At 44.2% G+C, this 8,241-nt stretch overlaps 2 non-coding genes across 2 annotated transcripts; one reads left to right on the plus strand and one right to left on the minus strand.

Annotated features, from left to right (window-relative positions):
* Nucleotides 1–1,799: 1,799 nt before the first annotated feature.
* trnas-uga (transfer RNA serine (anticodon UGA)) lies at nt 1,800–1,881 on the plus strand. Its single transcript has one exon. It is a non-coding gene; the product is annotated as a tRNA-Ser (tRNA).
* Nucleotides 1,882–8,145: 6,264 nt separating this feature from the next.
* Nucleotides 8,146–8,241, minus strand: trnai-uau (transfer RNA isoleucine (anticodon UAU)). The gene is made up of 2 exons: nt 8,204–8,241; nt 8,146–8,181 (listed from the first exon to the last, which is right to left on the minus strand). It is a non-coding gene; the product is annotated as a tRNA-Ile (tRNA).

Below are 8,241 nucleotides of genomic sequence, written 5' to 3' on the forward strand. Positions count from 1 at the left end.
CCAGGAGTTGGCAGTGGCGCTGGTAAGAGGACGTTTGAAATTTTTTAAGTAGCGTGGCCTTCAGATGTTCGTACTTGCCATCCGTTGGTGGATTCTGCAGCGCTGCCCAAACCTTGGGGACTGTAGCGTAGGTGAGCGAGGCGACGAGGTAGTCGTACTTCGTGGCGTCGACTGTAATGCCTTTCAGCCGGAATCTGGACTCAGCTTGAACGAACCAGCCTTCGGCGAGGTTCTCCCAAAAGTCTGGTAATTTAACCGTGACTGCGTTTGTATCCGCCATGCTAGCTTAGGATTCGTCCTGAGCATCGGGGTCACCAGTGTTGAGATACCGCGGCAAACGTGGGAGTCGAGACCAGAGCTATTGAAAACACAACTGCTTTATTCCAACCACATGACAAACAGGAACTAGAAAAGCCCGCGCATCCACTTAAATACTTCCCAGACAGGAAGTGCTCCCGGCAGCCTGTCCCTGCGGGAAACAAGTTGCTGGAGGAAAGGGCCCCCGGCTGGGGGCTTCTGCTTAGACTGTCTGTGCCGCCGTGAGCGGATTATGTCCAGTGGTGGCGTGTCGCCACAAAAGTATATTTATACACTCAGGGATATATCTGTTTATACACTGTATGGATAGATCTGTATTTTTGTGAACAAACATGAATGTTTTCCAATGCTTTGGCAACATAAGATGTAACTTGTCATGCCAATAAAGCGATTTGAATTGAATTGAATTGAAATAGTGCAGCCGCAGTTAGAGTTAAAAGGATTGCATCCCTTTCACATGAGAAGAAACTCACCCCTGGAGATTCATTCGGACAAAGAAAAAAGGCCTGGGGGGGAGTCGAACCCAGGATCAACTTAGTTTATTAAAGAAGCACTTTAACCAGCTAAGCCACGAAACCAAATCACACCTCAATTCTGTTGCCTCCTCTCACTGATATCTATCAGCTACCTGTCACTGTCTGTTGGAGGCTGAGGCCGTTTTTTATTGATTCACCTCTCCTGTCTATTCCGCCATGTATCCCGATGTTGTCTGTATCTCACTGTGTTTGCCTCAGTTTCAATCTGTGGGTTGATTCTGAATGAATACCTGTGTTTGTGCCTTACATGAAATAAATGAGGGGATCAGACAATTCTTGCTCTGACACTGGGGAACTAATGAGCCAACATTTATAACAAGATTTCGATTATTGTGATGCAACAATTAAACTATTCGAACTTGAATGATTTAGATTCAATTCTGTGCAAAAACACCTGTGATCCCAACGGAGGAAGGAGGGAGAGAGGCAAGAGAGACACAGGAAAGATCACCTTGGAATTTACTGGCCCCGAATCTACTTTAAATCCCCCACTGTATTTAAACACATTTAATGTCATATTCACACATTGATGCATTTGAGCAATATAGGACATCTGTCGCTGTCTCTGGTCTAAAATAACTGCTTTATATATTTGATCCCACCCGCTGTGTTTAGTCTCTATCCTGAATATTGATCTCCAACGTAGAATCAGTTAATAATCTGGAGACAAGGTTCCTGCAGCCAGCGGGCAGGGAGCAGAGGCTGAGGCTGATCTGAGTCTTGTGGAAACAGAACACAATGTTCCTGCAGAATATTCCATACTGTTCTCAACATCTTACATTACCGTTAAATATCAGAAGTTTTGTTTTATTGTAATGATGATCACTGCGATTCTTCTGGCCTTGGTGAATTTACAGCAAATTAAATATCACGAAACCGTCATCACCAATAATAAACAGGGTCAGCGATTTGAGAATTTAACTTGTTGGAAGTGGCATTTATGTAGCTGCGATGGCCGAGTGGTTAAGGCATTGGATTTGAAATACAATGGGGTTTTCCCGTGCAGGTTCGAACCCTGCTAGCAGCAGGTTCTCTCATTACATTAATTACTTCAAATAATTTATTTTCTTCAATCTGCTCCCTCTGGAAGTATTTTGGAATTTGCAATGCCGGTTTTAAGGAAACTAAAGGATTGCCGAGAGACCCGGATCACTCACTTTCTTCAAGAAGGTTTACTGACCGAATTCCAAAAGTGTTCTGCAGATTGTCTGGAAGCTCCAGATAAGGAGGCCTCGATAGTCTCTGAGGAACCTTCGCATACACTCGGTGCTGTCCGGTAGCATCAGTCTGTGTAACCATGGGAGAGAGGGAATGGAAAGTCACTGGAAGGCTTGTTTCTGTCAGCAGCAATGGTACAAGAGCAGCCATTCTAAAGTGAAAAGCACAACACATTCCAGGAGACAGGCCAGGAGACAGACAAACGGAGTGGAAATCTGGAAGACTGACCAGAAAAACAACAAGGAGGACACCAACACATAATTCATCTCTCCCTCTCCTGAAGCAGAAGAATTGACCATTCTGAGTGTCGAGTTGCACCACTGAGTTAAAGGTTGTACAAATCTCTCTCTGTAAAACTTGTATTATTATGTTAATAAAACGATTTGTTTGAAAAGTTTAAAGCTTTGGTTGATCTGAGCTCTGATTACCCTAAAGAGTGAAGAGAGTTAAAACTAAAACCAAATGTGTCCAAAGTCACATTTTCCTCCCAAGCTTGCTACACTTAGCTCATGGCAAGGCTTAAATTACTAAAATATAGGTGGAATGGAACATCTTTTCGGACTATGGTGGAGAGCAGCGGAGTGGGGCGCGGTCTGTTAACTCACTGGGCGGAACTTGTTCTTCTCTGCTCTGAATCCAGCTTAAAACCGACCATTAAAACCGACGGTCATTTGGACTAATCCATTGCGCTCTGGACTCGTGGGGTTGAATCCCATCCTCATCACTGCTGGCCACACTGGGTTTTCAGGCTGTGGCTCTGCGCTGTTCATGCGAATACTAAAATAAACACGGACTCATTGCATAAACGTAGAACAGAGATCGCGAATCACAGATACACCATTTCCTCTCTATTCTTTCCTCTGAGATTGAAACCGAATGAAAGACTAGCGGGAAAACAAATTATTGGAGAGCAGAAACATAATTTTAACTTTTAGGAACAAATGTAATTTTAAAAGATTTTATCAACATTAATGACCAGATTATCTGTTTTTTTTGTCTTTCGTCGCGAGATAAATAATGGGCAGTACACTGGGGAGAAATCCTCATTATTTTCAAAATAGTGCCCTGGTACCTGAGGCCTCGGCGTTACGTCCTTTCAGAAAGACGGTACCGTCGAAAGTGCAGCATTCCCTCAGTACTGCACTGGAGTGTCAGCCTGGATTATGAGCTCAAGTCTCTGGAGTGGGGCTTGAGTTTGCTACCGCTGAGCCACGGCTGACACCTAAACTCAATTTATTTGGCTCGAGTGAAATGGCGAAGACAAAAAAATGACAGTGGGCTAAATCTTCAAGTTGCGGCCCAAGAATAAACCGCATCCTTGTATACCTGTTTAAATGGAATGTGCTGTCAGTCCCGGATCATTCTGTGTCTGTTTAAAAGGAATGTGCTGTCAATCCCGGATCATTCTGTATCTGTTTAAAAGGGATGTGCTGTCAATCCCGGATCATTCTGTGTCTGTTTAAAAGGGATGTGTTGCCAGTCCCGGATCATTCTGTGTCTGTTTAAAAGGGATGTGCTGTCAGTACCGGATCATTCTGTGTCTGTTTAAAAGGAATGTGCTGTCAGTACCGGATCATTCTGTATCTGTTTAAAAGGGATGTGCTGCCAGTCCCGGATCATTCTGTGTCTGTTTAAAAGGGATGTGCTGTCAGTCCCGGATCATTCTGTGTCTGTTTAAATGGAATGTGCTGTCAGTCCCGGATCATTCTGTGTCTGTTTAAAAGGGATGTGCTGCCAGTCCCGGATCATTCTGTGTCTGTTTAAAAGGGATGTGCGGTCATTCCTAGATCATTCTTTATCCGTTCAAAGGGGATGTTTAACTTAAATGCATCATACAACCTCCTTTCTGTTTAAACAAGAAAGGAGGTTGTATGATGCATATCAGGCGAATTCATCAAGGCAGAATCAGACCAAATATAATAAGTTGAGAGGGGATGTGAAGATACAAATAAGATTGGCAAAGAGAGTATGAGAGTAGAATGGTGTGAAACATAAAATGGAACCCAAAATCTACTAATGGCATGTAAACAGTAAGCGGGTAGTAAGAGGCGGGATGCGGCCTATTAGAGACAAGGAAGGCTTGCCATAATTTTCCAATCTTCCATAGATGCGGGGGAGGTGTTTGAGGACTTGAAAGTGGCAAATGTGACACCATTTTTCAAGAAAGGATGTAAGGATGATCCAATAACTTCAGGCCGGTCAGTTTAACATCAGTGGTTGGTAAAGTTTTAGAAACAATTATCAAGGAAAAAACTTCACGGGCACTTGGAGAAGTTTAAGCTAATTAAGTAGCACCAAAACGGATTTGTAAAATGCAGAACGTGCTTGGCTAATCTAATTGCATTTTTTGATGATGTTACAGAGAGAATTGATGAAGTGAAAGCAATGGATGTTGACTACATGGATTTTCGGAAGGCGTTTGACAAAGTACCACAAGAAAGGCTGGTTAAAAAAATTGAAGGCTCATGGAATAGCTGAGTCAGTGGCAGCTTGGATAATGAATTGGCTTAAGGACCGAAACAGCGAGTTGTTGTAACTGGCTGTACTTCAGATTGGAGGAAAGTAGACAGTGGTTTTCCCCAAGGGTCAGTGCTGGGGCCACTGCCTTTTTTTGATATATATATAAATGACCTGTATATTGGATTACAGAGTAGAGTTTCTAAATTCGCTGATGACACCAAACCTGGGGGTGTGGCAAACAGTGATGATGATGCCAAACGACTGCAACAGGACATAAAAAGGCTAGCAGAACGGGCAGACAAGTTGCAGATGTGATTTAATACAGAGAATTGTGAGGTGATGCATTTTGGCAGAACGAACAGGGAGAGGGAATATACACTTAAAGGCACAGTTTTAAATAGTGTGCAGGGACAGAGGGACCTGGGAGTTAATGTGCATAGGTCCTTGGAGGTGGCAGGACATATTGAGAGAGTGGTTAACAAAGCATTTGTGATCTTGGGCTTCATATATAGAGGTATTGAGTACAAAAGTAGAGAAGTTATGCTGAGACTTTATAGAGCGCTGGCTAGGCCACAACTGGAGTATGGCGTCTCATCTGGTCACCACACTTTAGGAAGGATGTGAAGGCCCTTGAGAGGGTGCAGAGGAGATTTACCAGAATGGTTCTGGGGATGGGGGGATCTTAGCTACAATGACAGGTTGGAGAAGCTGGATTTGTTTTCATTAGAGGTTGAGGAGTGATTTGATAGAAGTGTACAAGATAATGACGGGTTTCGATAGGTGAGACAGGGAACGGCTTTTCCCACTAGTTGATGGTACAAGGACTAGGGGATTTAAGATTATAGGCAAGAGATACAGGGGAGTGTGAAGAAACAAAATTACGCACTGGTGATGATCTGCAATTCACTGCCGTTAGAAGTGGTGGAATCAGAGACACTGAATGTTTTCAAGGGGAGACTGGATAGGCATTTGAGGGAAATAAACTGCAGAAATACGGCGATAGTGCGAGGGAATGGTACTGACTTGATTGCACTACAGAGAACCGGCACTGGCTCGATGGGCCGAATTACCTCCATCTGTGCGATTATGACCCTATGATTAAATCGGGTGAGTGCACAGTCACGGATCATCAATTGTATAAGTCTCTTTAACAGGAGTGCGAATTTAGCTGTGATGCCCCCGTTGTTAAGGTTGGCGGGGTTCAGGCCGGGACTTGAACCCGGGATTTGAACCCGGGTTCTCTCGCATTTATTTAAGCAGCGAAATTCCCTGAACGAGAATCAGACCTCTAGACCAACGAACCGCCGATTTTGGGCTCGAAGATGCGTTCGGTTTCCCTGCGCTGTTGCAAACCCAGTTCGCAGAGGGCCTGTTCAGTTTTACGAAATATGTTTATATTTTCCTAAATCCACTGCTTTATATGAGCCGTTTCCCTGAAACTGCTCACAATTCTCCCCATCACAAGAAGATCCGGGCAGCAGTGGTCATGTGGCCAAATGGATAAGGGGTTTGACTTCGGTGCGAATCGTTCAGTTAGCAGATGATTGCAGATTCGAGTTCCTGCCGCGGTCGTTTAAATAACTGGGCGAAACCTGTTCTGAATCTGCCTTCAAACCGACCATTTCTGACAGCCCCTCACCTGAACATAACGGGCGGCCTTTTGCTTATATGAGCTGATTGTACATTTTAATCATTGTAGGTCTGTGTGCACGGGCAGGACAAGCGGTGAAGGGGACTTTCTTTCAGAGTATTTCTGCTTAGAAGCAAATAGCAGGAAATAGAAACATAGATGATAGGAGCAGGAGTAGGCCATTCGGCCCCTCGAGCCTGTTCCGCGATTTAATGAGATCATGGCTGATGATCCAAATTCACTAGCATGTCCCCGCTTTCTCCCCATGTCCCTGGGAAGGGTTGAGCGCAGTGTAATCCATTGTGATCTGCTGGCTGATGATCCAAATTCACTAGCATGTCCCCGCTTTCCCCCCATGTCCCTGGGAAGGGTTGAGCGCAGTGTAATCCATAGTGATCTGCAAGCGTGGGTTCGAATCCCGTCCTCGTCCTTATTCCATTACACGATTGATGCTGATAAACCTTCCGAGCATTTCACTGAATTTTGCGTAAAATAGGCTTTGTAATCGCAATCTCGTCAAAATCACACTGGTGATTCAGGTCTGTGCACTCTTCATATCTTGTTAAATTTAAAACAGACCACTGGAGTTCTTGAATGAAGGCAGGACGGGAATCAGAGATTGAGAATCATTCCTAATTGACTTCCTTCCTCTGCGATTGGCACCAAATGAAAGACTAGCGGGAACAAAGCCAAATGATTAGGGAGCAGAAACATAACTTTATCGTTTAGGAGGAAATGTAATTTCAAAAATATTTATCAAACTTAATGAGGAGATTTTCTGTTTTAGTGACTTTGGGTGAGAGATAAATAACGGGCAGGACAATGGGGAGAAATCCTCATTCTTTTCGGCATACTCTCATGGGATCTGAGGCCTCGGTTGAACGTCTTACTGGAAAGATGGGACCGCCGACAGTGCAGCTCTCCCTCAGTACTGCACTGGAGTGTCAGCCTGGATTATGTGCTCAGGTCTCTGTTCATTCGGCTGGAGTGAAATGACGGAGATAAAGGGAAAAATGATATGGAGTTCAACTTCAACTTGGCGCCCTAGCAAAATCGCGTATCGTAATCGGCCGCCCTTTATAAAAACCAGTTATGTTTCCATCGATTTCATAAGCAATGATAATCAGGCCTGTCTATAATGGGCGGGGTCGTGGTCAGTCAAGGATCACTCTGTGTCTGTTTAAACCGGGTGTGCTCACAATCCCGGATCATTTAGTGCGTTAGTCTATTTTAAAGAAAAGCGACTCCAGTTGTGATGACCGAGTTGGTGAATTAAATCTAAATGCGGTGGGGCTCGTCTGGGATTTGAGCCCAGTAGCTCTCGCATTTTAATTTGCGAAATTTCCTACGCGAGAATCATGCCCCAAGACCAAGGAGCCGCCGATTTTTGTCCGAAGTTGCATTAGGTTTCTTTGCTCTAGTGCGAACCCAGTTCGCAGAGGTCATGTTCATTAATTTGAAATATGTTTATCTTTTCCTAAATCGACTTCTTTATATGAGCAGTTTCCTGAATCTGCTCACTATTCTCCCCATAACAAGAAGGTCGGCGACAACCTAATTGTGGATATGGTGTTTGGGCGATTGTCTGTACATAACTTTCGTCCTTGCAATTCTCAACATCATGTTCAGGTGAATCGTTGTTTTTGTTCAACATGATGTCGGAAACCTGTACAGATAACTCGTGAGTTTACACATCTTCTCGCTTGTCCCAAAGGCTTAGTCACTGCTTTGAAATCGAATCTATTTCCTGCACATTATTCTTCGCCTGATAGTTGCTGGTTTAACAGTTAAAACTGGCCCCACCTGCCCTCCTGTCAATAAGTAACACTGAAGGGCTCCTTAAAACCTCCCGTCCCTTATTGGAACACGGTGGGCCTGAGGAACCTAAGAGCCCACGTGGAACAGCTAATAAGTGTATAGTTAGTGGAAAAAACAATTGTACCTTCTGCTCCGGTCGAAATAGCGCACAGCAAAAGTATTAGCTACTCTAGGTGAGGTTCGAACTCACAACCTCAGCATTTCCCCGAGCCATGTACTGTTATATAAGTACCGCGCGCTAACCGATTGCGCCACTAGAGC

This window comes from Somniosus microcephalus, unplaced genomic scaffold (genome assembly GCF_052327205.1).
Source record: "Somniosus microcephalus isolate GS21.2 unplaced genomic scaffold, FLI_Smic_1.0 unresolved_chr1, whole genome shotgun sequence".
NCBI classification, from domain to species: Eukaryota; Metazoa; Chordata; class Chondrichthyes; order Squaliformes; family Somniosidae; genus Somniosus; species Somniosus microcephalus.